We start from the raw sequence: 16,502 nt of genomic DNA, 5'->3' as shown, positions 1-16,502 counted from the left end.
TCTTAATCCACCAAAATATGCCTTTCAAAACAATTAGATACTTTTGTTCCATAATGTACTCCCAGGTAAAATTCCCTGGTTGAAGAAAATGTCCTCCCTCTGAAGTTAGCAAGAAATGTCGAAGGAACTGGGAATGTTGCCCTGGTGCACAGAAACCTTTGACAGAGTCCAGGCACAGTGGCTCACACCTGTGATCCCAGCATTTTGGGAGGCCGAGGCAGGTGGATCACCTGAGGGTCAGGAGTTTGAGACCAGCCTGGCCAACATGGTAAAAAGCCCGTCTCTACTAAAAATACAAAAAATTAGCCAGGTGTGGTGGCAGGTGCTTGTAATCTCAGCTACTCAGGAGGCTGACGCAGGAGAATCACTTGAACCCCGGAGGCGGTGGTTGCAGTGAGCCAAGATGGCGCTATCGCACTCCAGCCTGGCCAACAAGAGTGAAACTCCATCTCAAAAAAAAAAGAAAGAAAAGAAAAGAAACCTTTGACAGGTCCTTAAGTACACAAGGCTACAGAAGAATCAAGCCTATTCTGTATAACTTCAGAAGTCTGAAGAAGGACTTAAGGGCAAGAAGCCGCACATCTGGGTTCAAAAATACTTCTGTGACCATTAAACACCTTCATAATGGAATGGATGTTCTTGAAATGAAGAGAGCTCCCTGACTCTGAGTCTGTCTAAATAGAAGCTGGATGTCCCTCAGTCCAGACTGCTGCTGGAATGTCTTCTACGTGTACCTAATAAATGAGTTCTACACGGCCTTCCAGTGCTAGGGTCTCAGAATCTATCAAACCACAGGGAAGGAAAAAAATGAAGAGGCACTGAGAAAAGTCACAAACCATTGAAAACAGCCCCTGAAGTACCTCAGGCAGCACTCTACCTCTCTTCTAACCATCACCCCTAGAGTGTGCACCTAAGAGATTTCTGATTAGTGTAATTTAGGACTAGTGGCTCAAGCCTGTAATCCCAGCACTTTGGGAGACCGAGGCGGGTGGATCATGAGGTCAAGAGATCAAGACCATCCTGGTCAACAAGGTGAAACCCCGTCTCTACTAAAAATGCAAAAATTAGCTGGGCATGGTGGCGCACGCCTGTAATCCCAGCTACTCGGGAGGCTGAGGCAGGAGAATTGCCTGAAGCCAGGAGGCGGAGGTTGCGGTGAGCCGAGACCGCGCCATTGCTCTCCAGCCTGGGTAACAAGAGCGAAACTCCGTCTCAAAAAATAAATAAATAAATAAAAAAGGCCAGTTTCCACTAGAGGACAGGGAAGTGATGGATTTATCTTGACAAAGTATTGTATTCACTCCAGAAGAAATCTGCCAAAATAAATAGACTCACAGACATATTAATAAGTAAATTTTCTTCTTTAAATCCACTACTTTTTTTCTCTTAGAGAAATAAATGCCTTATCTAAAGGACAATGTGTATACGGTATACATGTTTAAGGCCTGCTTCAAGGCTGCTCTCAAGCTGAGCCAGAACTATCACGAGAAGAGTGACAAGGGTAGCCAGGACACAGAACTTACAGCTGCGCTTACTCTTACGGTGCCGGCAGGGTCAGCCCCGGAGAGTGAGTGCCTCTTTAAATTTGCGTCACAGACGCCTGCTGACCTCACCCCAGTCCCGGCCCTGTGATTGGTCAGGCCGTCGAAGCCTCGCCCCTGCACGTCAAACACTGGTTCCGTAGGGAACGGCTGCGTACCACGTCTACCACCCGGAAATAATCACCGCCGCCATCGTTGCTGCAGAGGGCAACGGAGAAGCGGCCGCAGACCTGCCTTCCCAACCTTCCCAACCGTATGTAGGCGAAAAGCCAGTGCTGATACTCCCGCGATCCCACAATGTCCCACCGGGCCCCAGGGTGCAAGAGGGCGCAGTCTAATTCAAGAGATCTTGGGGCCTGCTGGGATGGCGGCAGAGGCGGCAGAGGCAGGGGCTGGAGCGGCCCCTCAGGCCCTCGGGGACCTAGAGCAGCTGGCTCCGGTGAACCACCACTGAGCTTTAAGATAAAGAACGATATGGTTGGTGCGGTAATTGGTCGCTGCGGATACAAAATAAAATCCCTAGAACAGTCAACAAACACCTCAATACACATCGTAAAGGGGGCATCTGAAGCAGAAGTAAACATTTTTGGTAACAGGGAAATGAAAGCAAACGCCAAAGCAGCCATAGAGACTCTTATTAGAAAACAAGAAAGCTACACCTCAGAATCCAGCGTTACTAATGCTGCATCCCAACCCCCTATTGGAAGAAATGGACGCAGAAATGACAGTGTTAGAGAAGCGCGGCCATCGTTAGATTGGGATCGAATTAGGGCAGTCCGCCTGGAGAGGGAAAGGAGCAAATGGGCAGATCTACCACCAATTAAGAAAAACTTTTACATAGAATCCAAGGCAACAAGCTCCATGTCTGAAATGCAGGTGATTAAATGGAGAAAGGAAAATTGCGATGTAACGTGTGATGACTTGAAAAACGGTGAAAAGCGTGTCATCCCCAAACCCGCTTGTACGTTTGAAGACGCTTTTCGGCAACACCCTGATCTTTTGAAAAGCATACGAAGGGCAGGATTTACAAAGCCAACACCAGTTCAATCCCAAGCATGGCCAATTATTCTACAAGGAATAGATCTTATAGGAATTGCGCAAACTGGAACGGGGAAAACGTTGTCCTATTTAATGCCTGGGTTTATTCATCTTGATTCTCAACCAATAGCTAGAGAGCAAAGGAATGGTCCTGGGATGCTGGTTCTTACACCCACTAGAGAGTTGGCTCTTCGGGTGGAAGCTGAATGTTCAAAGTACTCATATGAAGGTCTTAAAAGCATCTGCATATATGGTGGTCGAAACAGACAAGAGCAAATAGAAGACATTAGGAAAGGTGTGGATATCATTGTCGCCACTCCTGGGAGGCTGAATTACCTACAGATGAATAACTCTGTCAGCCTAAGAAGCGTAACCTACTTAGTTATGGATGAGGCAGATAAAATGCTGGATATGGGATTTGAACCCCAGATAATGAAGATTTTATTGGATGTGCGCCCAGACCGGCAGACTGTCATGACAAGTGCAGCTTGGCCAGATACCGTTCATCGACTGGCACGTTCTTATTTGAAAGATCCTATGATGGTTTATCTTGGTACTCTGAATCTCACTACCGCAAATGCAGTGAAGCAAAATATAATCGATACCACAGAAAAAGGAAAACGAGCTTTCGTCCAAGAATTCATAGAGAACCTGACGCCAAACGACAAAGTCATCATGTTTGTCAGCCGAAAATGTATTGCTGATGACTTATCGAGCGACTTCAATATCCTAGGCGTATCTGCAGAAGCACTGCATGGCAACAGAGATCAGAGTGACCGAGAACGAGCATTTGAGGACTTTGAAAGTGGAAACATAAAGCTACTGCTTGCAACCGATTTAACTGATTTAACAGCCAGAGGCCTTGATGTTAATGATGTCACACATGTCTATAATTACGATTTCCCACTGAATGTAGAAGAATACATCCACAGAGTAGGGCGCACTGGACAGGCAGGAAAGACGGCACATCAGTTTCTCTCATCATTCAGAGAGATTTGAAAATGGCTAGTGAATTGATTAAAATTCTGGAAAGGGAAAATCAGAGTGTTTCAGAAGATCTGGTACTAATGGCTGAGGAATACAAGTTAAATCAACAAAAGAGAGACACAGAGAAACAATCAAGAAAACCTGGACAAAGACGCAAGGAGTTTTATTGATGTTTAAGTTGCAAAGTTGTACCAGGCTACTAGAAGATTCCAGGCATGTCAATGTTATGCAGTATTGAATACACATAAGGAAGTATTGGAAACATACTGGCCATTTGAAGAGACAACTAATTCTTTTTTTTTTTTTTTTATTGCATTTTAGGTTTTGGGGTACATGTGATGAACATGCAAGATTGTTGCATAGGTACACACTTGGCAGTGTGGTTTGCTGCCTTCCGTCCCCTCACCTGTATCTGTCATTTCTCCCCATGCTATCTCTTCCCACCTCCCCACCCCCCCGCCCCTCCCCCATTTCCCCCCAACGGACCCCAGTGTGTAGTGCTCCCTTCCCTGTGTCCATGTGTTCTCATTGTTCAACACCCACCTATGAGTGAGAATATATGGTGTTTGATTTTCTGCTCTTGTGTCAGTTTGCTGAGAATGATGGTTTCCAGGTTCATCCATGTCCCTACAAAGGACGTGAACTCATCGTTTTTGATGGCTGCGTAATATTCCATGGTGTATATGTACCACATTTTCCCTATCCAGTCTATCATCGTTGGGCATTTGGGTTGGTTCCAGGTCTTTGCTATTGTAAACAGTGCTGCAATGAACATTCGTGTGCATGTGTCCTTGTAGTAGAATGATTTATAATCCTTTGGATATATACCCAGTAATGGGATTGCTGGGTCAAATGGGATTTCTATTTCTAGGTCCTTGAGGAATCGCCACACTGTCTTCCACAATGGTTGACTTAATTTACATTCCCACCAACAGTGTAAAAGTGTTCCTATTTCTCCACATCCTCTCCAGCATCTGTTGTTTCCCGATTTTTTAATGATCACCATTCTAATTGGTGTGAGATGGTATCTCAATGTGGTTTTGATTTGCATTTCTCTGATGACCAGTGATGATGAGCATTTTTTCATATGTTTGTTGGCCTCCTGCATGTCTTCTTTTGTAAAGTATCTGTTCATATCCTTCGCCCATTTTTGAATAGGCTTGTTTGATTTTTTCTTGTAGATCTGCTTTAGTTCTTTGTAAATTCTGGATATCAGCCCCTTGTCAGATGGGTAGGCTACAAAAATTTTTTCCCATTCTGTTGGTTGCCGATTCACTCTACTGACTGTTTCTTTTGCCGTGCAGAAGCTGTGGAGTTTGATTAGGTCCCATTTGTCTATTTTGGCTTTTGTTGCCATTGCTTTTGGCGTTTTGATCATGAAGTCCTTGCCTACGCCTATGTCCTGAATGGTATTGCCTAGATTTACTTCTAAGGTTTTTATGGTATTAGGTCTGATGTTTAAGTCTTTAATCCATCTGGAGTTAATTTTGGTGTAAGGTGTCAGGAAGGGGCCCTGTTTCTGCTTTCTGCACATGGCTAGCCAGTTTTCCCAGCACCATTTATTAAACAGGGAGTCCTTTCCCCATTGCTTGTTTTTGTCAGGTTTGTCGAAGATCAGATGGTTGTGGGTATGTTGTATTTCCTCTGAGGCCTCTGTTCTGTTCCATTGGTCTATATCTCTGTTATGGTACCAGTACCATGCTGTTTTGATTACTGTAGCCTTGTAGTATAGTTTGAAGTCCGGTAGTGTGATGCCTCCTGCTTTGTTCTTTTTGCTTAGAATTGACTTGGCTATGCGGGCTCTCTTTTGGTTCCATATGAAGTTTAAGGTGTTTTTTTCCAGTTCTGTGAAGAAGGTCATTGGTAGCTTGATGGGAATAGCATTGAATCTGTAAATTACTTTGGGCAGTATGGCCATTTTCACGATGTTGATTCTTCCTAACCATGAACATGGAATGTTTCTCCATCTGTTTGTATCCTCTCTTATTTCGTTGAGCAATGGCTTGTAGTTCTCCTTGAAGAGGTCCTTTACGTTCCTTGTTAGTTGTATTCCTAGGTACTTTATTCTCTTTGAAGCAATTGTGAATGGCAGTTCGTTCTTGATTTGGTTCTCTTGAAGTCTGTTACTGGTGTATAGGAATGCTTGTGATTTTTGCACGTTGATTTTGTATCCTGAGACTTTGCTGAAGTTGTTTATCAGTTTCAGGAGATTTTGGGCTGAGATGATGGGGTCTTCCAGATATACAATCATGTCATTTGCAAATAGAGACAATTTGATTTCCTCCTTTCCAATTTGGATACCCTTTATTTCTTTTTCTTGCCTGATTGCTCTGGCTAGAACTTCCAGTACTATATTGAATAGTAGTGGAGAGAGAGGGCACCCTTGTCTAGTGCCAGATTTCAAAAGGAATGCTTCCAGTTTTTGCCCATTCAGTATGATATTGGCTGTTGGTTTGTCGTAAATAGCTTTTATTGTTTTGAGATTCATTCCCTCAATACCTAGTTTATTGAGGGTTTTTAGCATAAAGCGTTGTTGAATTTTGTCAAAAGCCTTCTCTGCATCAATTGAGATAATCATGTGGTTTTTGTCTTTGGTTCTGTTTATGTGGTGAATTACGTTTATGGACTTGCATATGTTGAACCAGCCTTGCATCCCCAGGATGAATCCTACTTGATCATGGTGGATGAGCTTTTTGATATGCTGTTGCAATCGGTTTGCCAGTATTTTATTGAAGATTTTTGCATCTATGTTCATCATGGATATTGGCCTGAAATTTTCTTTTCTTGTTGAGTCTCTGCCGGGTTTTGGTATCAGGATGATGTTTGTCTCGTAAAATGATTTGGGAAGAATTCCCTCTTTTTGGATTGTCTGGAATAGATTCAGAAGGAATGGTATCAGCTCCTCTTTGTATGTCTGGTAGAATTCAGCTGTGAACCCATCTGGACCTGGGCTTTTTTTGGGTGGTAGGCTCTTTATTGCTGCCTCAACTTCAGACCATGTTATTGGTCTATTCAGGGTTTCGGCTTCTTCCAGGTTTAGGCTTGGGAGGATGCAGGTGTCCAGGAATTTATCCATTTCTTCCAGGTTTACTAGTTTATGTGCATAGAGTTGTTTGTAATAATCTCTGATGATGGTTTGGATTTCTGTGGAATCTGTGGTGATATCCCCTTTATCGTTTTTTATTGCATCAATTTGGTTATTCTCTCTTTTCTTTTTTATTAATCTGGCTAGTGGTCTGTCTATTTTGTTGATCTTTTCAAAGAACCAGCTCCTGGATTTATTGATTTTTTTGAAGAGTTTTTTGTGTCTCTATTTCCTTCAGTTCTGCTCTGATCTTAGTTATTTCCTGTCTTCTGCTAGGTTTTGAGTTTTTTTGATCTTGCTCCTCTAGCTCTTTCAATTTTGATGATAGGGTGTCAATTTTCAATCTCTCCTTTCTTCTCATGTGGGCACTCATTGCTATATATTTTCCTCTAGAGACTGCTTTAAATGTGTCTCAGAGATTCTGGTATTTTGTGTCTTTGTTCTCATTGGTTTCGAAGAACATCTTTATTTCTGCCTTCATTTCATTGTTTATCCAGTCAACATTCAAGAGCAAGTTGTTCAGTTTCCATGAAGCTGTGCGGTTCTGAGTTAGTTTCTGCATTCTGAGTTCTAACTCGATTGCACTTTGGTCTGAGAGACTGTTTGTTATGATTTCTGTTCTTTTGCATTTGCTGAGGAGTGATTTATTGCCAATTATGTGGTCAATTTTAGAGTAGGTGTGATGTGGTGCTGAGAAGAATGTATATTCTATGGATTTGGGGTAGAGAGTTCTGTAAATGTCTATTAGGTTTGCTTGTTCCAGGTCTGTATTCAGGTCCCGGATATCCTTGTTGATTTTCTGTCTGGATGATCTGTGTAATATTGACAATGGGGTGTTAAAGTCTCCCACTATTATTGTGTGGGAGTCTAAGTCTCTTTGTAAGTCATTAAGAACTTGCCTTATGTATCTGGGTGCTCCTGTATTGGGTGCGTATATATTTAGGATCGTTAGCTCTTCTTGTTGCAGTGATCCTTTTACCATTATGTAATGTCCTTCTTTGTCTCTTTTGATCTTTGTTGCTTTAAAGTCTATTTTATCAGAGATGAGAATTGCAACTCCTTCCCTTTTTTTGCTCTCCATTTGCTTGGTAGATCTTCCTCCATCCCTTTATTTTGAGCCTTTGTGTATCCTTGCATGTAAGATGGGTTTCCTGGATACAGCACACTGATGGGTTTTGGCTTTTTATCCAATTTGCCAGTCTGTGTCTTTTGATTGGGGCATTTAGTCCATTGACATTTAGGGATAGTATTGTTATGTGTGAATTTGATGCTGTCATTTTGATGCTACCTGGCTGTTTTTTTGGTTAGTTGATGCAGCTTCTTGATTGTGTTGATGCTCTTTTACCATTTGGTGTGTTTTTGGAGTGGCTGGTACTGGTTGTTCCTTTATATGTGTAGAGCCTCTTTCAGGAGTTCTTATAGAGCAGGTTTCATGGTGATGAAATCTCTGAGTGCTTGCTTGTTCACAAAGGATTTTATTTTTCCTTTACTAATGAAGCTTAGTTGGGCTGGATAGGAGATTCTGGGTTGAAAGTTCTTTTCTTTAAGGATGTTGAATATTGGCCCCCAATCTCTTCTGGCTTGTAGGGTTTCTGCTGAGAGATCTGCTGTGAGTCTAATGGGCTTCCCTTTGTGGGTAACCCGACCTTTCTCTCTGGCTGCCCTTAGCATTTTCTCTTTCATTTCAACCCTGGTGAATCTGACGATTATGTGCCTTGGGGTTGCTCTTCTTGAGGAATATCTTTGTGGTGTTCTCTGTATTTCCTGGATTTGAATATTGGTCTGCCTTGCTAGTTTGGGGAAGTTTTCCTGGATAATATCCTGAAGAGTATTTTCCAGCTTGGATTCATTCTCTTCATCACATTCAGGTACACCTATCAGACGTAGATTAGGTCTTTTCACATAGTCCCACATTTCTTGAAGATTTTGTTCATTCCTTTTTGTGCTTTTTTCTCTGTTCTTCCCTTCTCTTTTTATTTCATTGAGTTGATCTTCGACCTCTGATATCCTTTCTTCTGCTTGGTCAATTCGGCTGCTGAAGCTTGTGCATGCTTCACGAAGTTCTCGTGTTGCGTTTTTCAGCTCCATCAATTCACTTATACTCCTCTCTATGCTGTCCATTCTCGTCAGCAGTTCGTCCAATCTTTTTTCAAGGTTCCTATTTTCTTTGCGTTGGGTTAGAACATGTTCTTTTAGCTCATTGTAGTTTCTTACTACCCACCTTCTGAAGTCTGATTCTGTCATTTCATCACCCTCCTTCTCCATCCGGTCTGGTTCCCTTGCTGGTGAGGAGTTGTGATCCCTTTTGGGAGGAGAGGTGTTCTGGTTTCGGGAGTTTTCATCCTTTTTGCGCTGGTTTCTTCCCATTTTTGTGGGTTTATCCACCTGTTGTCTGCCTCTGTCCCAGGTAGTTGGAGCTTTATGAGTTTCCGTTGCACTACTGCCTTTTTTGATTTTTCTTTCAGGTCTAACCTGCCCAGCTAGCAGCATGCGTAGCCACTGCCTGCCCGCAGGGGCTTTGCTGAGCTCCTGTGGGCTCCGCCCAGCTGCCCTGAGCTCTTCCCTGTAGTCCTTTTTATATGGGCGTAGTTAGAACTGTCTCGGCAACGGTGGCCCCGCCTCTGTTATGGTGGACTCTCTCTGTTGTGGCAGGTTGCCTCGGCAACGGCAGCCTGCCTCCATAGTGGTGGAGAGTCTCAGTAATGGCGGAAGCCCCTCCCCCACGGAGCTGGACTGTCCAGGTTCAGCTGTGCTTGGTTTGGATGGCTCAACCCAGAGGGTTTCCAATTACTGTTTTTGTTTTCATTGTTGTTGGTGGGGGAGGGGTGGGACCAACCGAGCCTGATCACCTGGCTCCCTGACTCAGAGTCTTTTCTTTTAAGTTGAAGGACCCCGCGTTCAGGTCGCCTGCTGAAAAGGCGCCAGGATCTCCCGTGCTGCGACTCACGGAGTCGGCTCGAACTGTGGCGCTGGCTCCTGGCGGATTTTTTGTCTAGGAATCTCCTGGCCTGACTCGCTATTTCAGATGAATGGGCAACTCTGCCATCTCAGGGCCCTGCTCGCCAGCTAAGAGGGCTCCCAGACCAGTGGCTTTTGTATGGAGAACCGCAGCTACAGGGCGTGGTCACAGCAGCTGCGCGGGCGGAATCAGCCCCACAGGGGCCAAAACAGCCGCACCAGCTGGGACTGCGACGCTGGCGACCCCTCTGCCTGGGTATCTCCTGGTCTGTGGGCAATAAGAGTTCGTCTGGAAATGCGGCGTCCACTCACCCTCTGCACCTTCACTGGGAGCTGAAGTCCTCAGCTGTTCTTAGGTGGCCATCTTCCCAGCATTCCCCACTAATTCTTAAATAATACTGGTAAACTTTCAGTATTGTGTCTGTTCCTTAATAAAAATGAGGCTTCCCCAATGAGAGAATGAGAGAATTTGTGAAGAAAATGCAAATGTTATATATTGGTTAAAGTTTGATTTCTTTTTTAAAATACTTTGATTTTAGGTTTAGGGGTATATGTGAAGGTTTAGTTACATAGGTAAACACCTGTCACCGGTGTTTGCTGTACATATTACTTCATTACCCAGGTATTAAGCCCAGTGCGCAATAATTATCTTTTCTGCTCCTCTCCCTCTTTCCAGCGTCCCTCTTAAAATAGACACCAGTGTCTGCTGTTTCCTTCTTTGTGTTCATAAGTTTTCATCATTTAGTTCCCACTTATAAGTGAGAACATGTGGTATTTGATTTCCTGTTCCTGTGTTAATTTTGTAGTCTGCTATGTCCATTTGTCTTCTCTAAAACGCTTGGTAGAAGACAACAATGGTGCTTTTCTAGCTTTCAAATAGTACTAAAGTGAAGCATAGCTTCATGCTTATCCAGTCAAAAGTTTCTCCCCCACACCCTCCGGCAGTTGGTGCCACAACAATTCTTAAAGTTATTTCCACTCTCATTCTCCACTTTTTTTAGTTCATTAGAAAATAAATGCTAGATTTTTTTAGAAGATTCCATGATTCTATTTTTATCAGAATGATGTCACCAACAGAGCAGGACGTCTGACTCACTGGGAACCAGTCCTTGTATGTGTTTTGTCACTAACACTTGGTTAAAATTCTGAGAAAATCGCTTGCCTTCTCTAGGCCTCAATTTTTCCACTCATAAAATGAGATAGTTGTGTTAATTAATTTAGGGGTCCCTGTCACCTCTAAAATTCTGTGATAACGAAAACTGTATACCCAAGCCTTGTGGTAATACTTCCTCGTCTAATCTAGGGGAATATGCCTCCTTGTATAATAAATTGAACAAAACAGCCCTTTTCAATGACAAGAAAGTGCATTCTGCGTTTATACTGATTTTGCAATGTAACTGGTAGGTTTTCCTTTTATTCTTTGCTTTTATTTTCATCAGGTTTTATTTTAATTCAGTTGGTCCTGGGAAGGTCAAAACCATATATGTACACATATATCTGTGAAAAAAATTAAGGTGACAGAAAAATTCATCTACTGGGAAAAACATCAAAACCAATCAAACAGCATTTTTGCCATAAGAACCAATTTTAGTAAAACTCTTCCTAATTCCATTTATAATTCTACCTCTTATGCCTTATTTAGAAGCAATGTGCTTCTGACATCTGTAAAAAGACATCCTCACAATGATGCTGAGTAAACTTTAAAATTCAGTGTTCATAAAATGATTAGAATTAGTTATTTCTGGCAAAATCGAGAAAAATTAAGGCACCAATCTTTTTTCCTCAGCCTGCCTCAGTTGTGACTACAATTAAGTCAGAAAATACGGGAAAGAAAGAAGTAAACGCTCTAGGTATAGGTATTTACGTTTTAAAGTGCGGACTTTAAAGGCCTTTTGAAATGTAGACCTCAATATCTCTTGATACAATCAATAACAATTGTCAACATTTTTGAGTAATACATACCTGGCGCTTTATCTCACAATCTCTAATATCTGTAAGAAACCCACTCAGAAGGTAATCTTACCTGTGTTTTGCAGAGGATGAAGCAAAGTCAGAGAAGCTAACTTGCCGAAGGTCCCTAAATCTGGTTAAAGAGAAGTTAAGTTGTATTTTCACCAGGAAGTGCTTGATTCCAATATTTATATATTTTTAAATTTCAGTATAGTAATTTTGTGTAAGGCAATATGCTTGGCTTGTCTTGGGGTTCTCTACAAGTTCAGATTTAGTGATACAGAAAAGTGTGTGCAAATTTAATGCAAAGGCAATCTATAGCAGAACTATAATAGAAGCTCAAATGGCTTAGGGATGTTCACTCAGGAGAAATGATAAATGTTTAGCAAGTTAGACTACATGTTATTTTCCAGAATTATTCTTAGGGGCAATGCTATATTCGTTTAAAAAAATGCAACAATTAAACCACTTGAGATAGTATATTTCCATAATCATATTTAAGTAACAGTAACAAGAAAAATTATCACTCAATGTGTATGAGTAAGAAAATGAGGGAAATACGCATTTCTTTTATAAGAAAAGGCTGAAAAGAAGAACTAGGGTATAGAGAAAGATAAGTAGAAATAGAGGAGTGATTGTCAAACAAGGGCAATTTTGTTCTCCAGGAGACCTTTGACAATATCTGTAGACAGTATTGGTTATTACAACTATGGATGGGTGGTGAGGTGTTACTGGCATCTAGTGGGTAGAGGCTAATCACCCTACAATCTACAGGACAGCTCCATACAACAAAGAATTATCTGGCCCAAAACAATAGTTCTGAGATGGGGCGTCTCTGAGACAGCCTAAGAAAAACAACCAAAGCCAACTGCATAGTAATCAAAAAGACCCTTCAAAGAAAAAAAAAAAAAAAGAGGGTTTCTAAGCTGTATCTTGTGGGTTTTGTGGAAAAAAACGTATCCCTACAAGCTTACTGTCTTTGGTATGGTCTACATCGCTGGTTCTCTACCAGGATCAATTTTGTCAATGTTTGGAGACAGACAGACTGGGTTGTTGTGTTAGTCCATTTTCATACTGCTATGAAAAAATACCCAAGACTGGTAATTTATAAAGAAAATGAGGTTTAATGGATTCATAATTCCATGTGGCTGTGGAGGCCTCACAATCATGGCGGAGGGTGAAGGAGGAGCAAAAGCAAGTCTTACGTGGTGAGCAAGCAGGAGAGCCTGTATAGGGGAACTCCTCTTTATAAAACCATCGGATCTCTTTAGACGATCACAAAAACAGCACGGCAAAGACCCACCCCCACGATTCAATTGCCATCTACCAGGTCCCTTCCCTGACACATGGGAATTATGGGAACTACAATTCAAGATGAGATTTCGGTGAGGACACAGCCAAAACCTTATCAGTTGTCATACATGGTAGTGATGGTGCTGGCATTGGTATCTCCTAGGTAGAGTCGGAGGATGCCATTAAACATCACACAATGCATAGCTCAGCTAGTCTTCCAACTTCTTCCTCTTATGCTGTTTTACACCCTCATATGCTGCAGACAGCCCCATGCATAATACTGTGATTGAGTGGAGTAGAAGATGAGTGGATCTGGGAACAAACTTAAGGGAATCTATGAATCTGCTAGTCTTTGTGCCTCATGGGTCCTACTGAGGCAGCAATTCACAACAGTAGAAATGACTGTGGGTTGTGTACAGACTTTTGGAGTGTGTCTAGTGCTAGAGGAACAGCTACACAGAATTTCCAAAATGACTTTTGCATACTCAAGAGTGAAACAGAAATACAAGTGGCTACAGAGTAAGCATAAATAGAGAGCACCTTAGAGAATCTCAAGGAGTTTGCTGGGAATGGAGTAATCTGTGCCCTCAAAGGTAGCATGGACATAGAAGCAAACAATACCAGACCCAAGAGAGTCTTGTGAACAGAATCAAAGTGTCAATGCATAGCATTACATGCCCCACAGCCTATTTTTAAAAATTATTTTTCTGCTCTTTTCATATTGTAAGTATTGTGCTACTATATCCTGATTTTTTCTTTATGATTTTTATTCGTGAACATCAGTGGTCAGCCTTGGCATAGCAAGCCCTTCTAACTGCTTATGAAATACATTTTATCACAAGAGAAAAAGGAAAATTGTTCCTTCTTTCCTGCAGTTGCAGAAAGGTAGACAGTATTTTGCATTAGAAAAGTATCCTATAAATGTTACTTCTGCCTCAGGAGTTTCAAAAGAGACTCGGACTTTGAAGAGTGTTGTTATGTCCTATGTAAGTTTCTGCTAGTTTATTTTAAAAAATCTGTAAGTGTACTTCCAATTGTCTTCTTTACAAATGTGCTGTCCTGGTATTAATATTTAAATTGGATTATCTGTTTTGCAAAAAGTATAAAAACGTGAAAATTCTTTAGAACAGAAGGGGATCACTGGCAGCACACATAGAGATTTTTAAAAATACATATTTTCATAGGTTGGGTTCCCCAGGAAGCAGACAGAATTTAGCATATAGGATAGCATTAAGGAGTGTTCTTGGAACCAAACCCTGTGTAAGGGTGGAGAAAGGAAGCAGGGTTGGGTAAATGGGAAAGTTGAACTGTGATGTTAACTTGACAATGGCCTCTGCTCACCTAACCCCAGGAATGTCACTTCCAAGATGTCCTGAGTTCACCAGGCCTTTATTCTCCCACATAATCAGTCTTTGGATATGAGCCACCATGCAGTGGTATGCTGGAGCTAGTTCATACCAGCTCCCATGAGCTGACTGTGTGCATTAATTCCCATTCTGCTTTCAGTGAAGTCAGTCATGTCAGTATCTTGAAATCGGAAATGTAGGGAGTATTTACATCACAGAAATTGGAAATTGATCAATCTGGACTTGTTTGTTTGTTTTTTTATTGTAGAGTTAGTTCTTAAACATTTACCGGGACACCACTGCTACCATGGGGTCTTGAGTGAGGCATTGCTCTGACATTAGGGCTGAGAGTGGAAGGCTGTATTCTGACAGCACTTTTTTTTTCATGTTTTTTTTTAATTTGTCATATTTTCCTCCAGTGTTACAAATTTATTATTTCTTTTGTTTTTATACTTTAAGTTTTGGGGTACATGTGCAGATCTTGTAAGACTGTTATATAGGTATACACATGCCTTGGTTGTTGGCTGCCTCCATCCCCCCATCACCTACATTAGGTATTTCTCCTAATGTTATCCCTCCCCAATCCCCCCACCCCTTGCTATCCCTCCCCTAGCCTCCTGCCCACAACAGACCCCAGTGTGTAATGTTCTCCTTCCTGTGTCCATGTGTTCTCATTGTTCAACATCCACTTATGAGTGAGAACATGCAGTGTTTGGTTTTCTGTTCTTGTGTCAGCTTGCTGAGGATGATGATTTCCAGATTCAACCATGTCCCTGCAAAGGACATGAACTCATCCTTTTTCATGGCTGCATAGTTGTTCATTGTGTATATGTGCCATATTTTCTTTATCCAGTGTATCTTAGATGGGTATTTGGGTTGTTTCCAAGTCTTTGCTATTGTAAACAGTGCCACAATGAATATACCTTTTCATGCATCTTTATAATAGAATGATTTATAATCCTTTGGGTATATATCCAGTAATGGGATTGCTGGGTCAAATGATATTTCTATCTCTAGGTCCTTGAGAAATTGCCACACTGTCTTCCACAATGGTTGAACTAATTTACACTCCCACCAACTGTATAGGAGTGTTCCTATCTCTCCACATCCTCTCCAGCATCTGTTGTCTGCAGATTTTTTAATGATCGCCATTCTAACTGGCATGAGATGGTGTCTCAGTGTGATTTTGATTTGCATTTCTCTAATGAGAAATGAGCATTTTTTCATGTTTGTTGGCCGCATAAACGTCTTCTTTTGCAAAGTGTCTGTTCATATCCTTCACCCACTTTTTGATGGAGTTGTTTTTTTCTTGTAAATTTGTTTTAGTTCTTTGTAGATTCTGGATATTAGCCCTTTCTGACAGCATTTCTAGCAGCTGGGGTTACACAGTGTCCACCACAACTACAATTCTGTTGATTTCCTACTTAAATAAAGAGTTTGGTGAATTTTTGATTTATTTAAATTAACAAATGATGTTATAAATGGAGAAGTAAACTGAGCAAGAAACAAATAACTGAGTATGGTGAGCCCACACTGACTTTGGGTAGGATCTGGCAAAGGAAATAAAATTAACCTCCTTCAGTAACTTAGTGAGGATTCTGAACACCTCTGGGCTATGCCTGTAGATTGTTGGGAACTATGTTACTAAAATACTATTTTTTGTAGAAAACCACTGATTTTTTTTTTTTTTTAATTGCATAGTATGGGTTGAGCTTTTTGTTGCTATTATGATTTCTTGTGACTTTTGCCAAATTTGGCATGGGGATAGATTTACAGAATAGTTGGCTAATGCCAAACTCAGAGACTTGAAGAACTCTTTCTACATTTTAAAGTTGATTAGGTTGAAACACAATGTAAATTGAGAAGTGTGGGTTATCATTTTTAAGAGAATAGAAGCACTTAGAACTACAAATAGACCAGATTGTACCCTTGGTAAGCTGGTTGTCTTTCCTCACTAATAAGGATTTGCCACCCCTCTGGAGGTGCTTGAAGTTTGGACGATAGAATGCTCAATGTGGTGGCATGAATGTGTTTTTCCTTCCAAATGCAATTCTTCCCATGTCTTGTAGTTTTAGTCATATATTGTTCACAGAGTACAGGAGCATGAGAATACCAACACTGGAATGGATGTGACTGATGCACAACACACAACAGTGAAGGCATGTACTTTGAATGAACATTTTTAATAATGTGAGTATATATGCTCCCCTGCCTCAATTGTGAGCCTCAACACGCATACTCAAGATAGTTACTTGGGACTTAGACTACAATTGGTGTTCTTGTGTTAGGACAAATCTAACTTAT

The 16,502-nt window shown here is 41.4% G+C and overlaps 1 long non-coding RNA gene and 1 pseudogene across 3 annotated transcripts in view; both read left to right on the top strand.

Annotated features, from left to right (window-relative positions):
- The window catches only part of LOC141582777 (uncharacterized), a 1,185,669-nt gene that overhangs the window by 670,295 nt on the left and 498,872 nt on the right, over nt 1–16,502 (top strand). The gene's annotated exons all lie outside the window — the stretch shown is intronic.
- LOC101045679 (putative ATP-dependent RNA helicase DDX53) lies at nt 250–3,867 on the top strand (annotated as a pseudogene).

This window comes from Saimiri boliviensis, chromosome X, assembly GCF_048565385.1.
Source record: "Saimiri boliviensis isolate mSaiBol1 chromosome X, mSaiBol1.pri, whole genome shotgun sequence".
In the NCBI taxonomy this organism is placed as follows: domain Eukaryota; kingdom Metazoa; phylum Chordata; class Mammalia; order Primates; family Cebidae; genus Saimiri; species Saimiri boliviensis.
The sequence above is the reverse complement of the archived record's forward strand: the minus strand, read 5'-3'. Positions and strand labels throughout refer to the sequence as shown.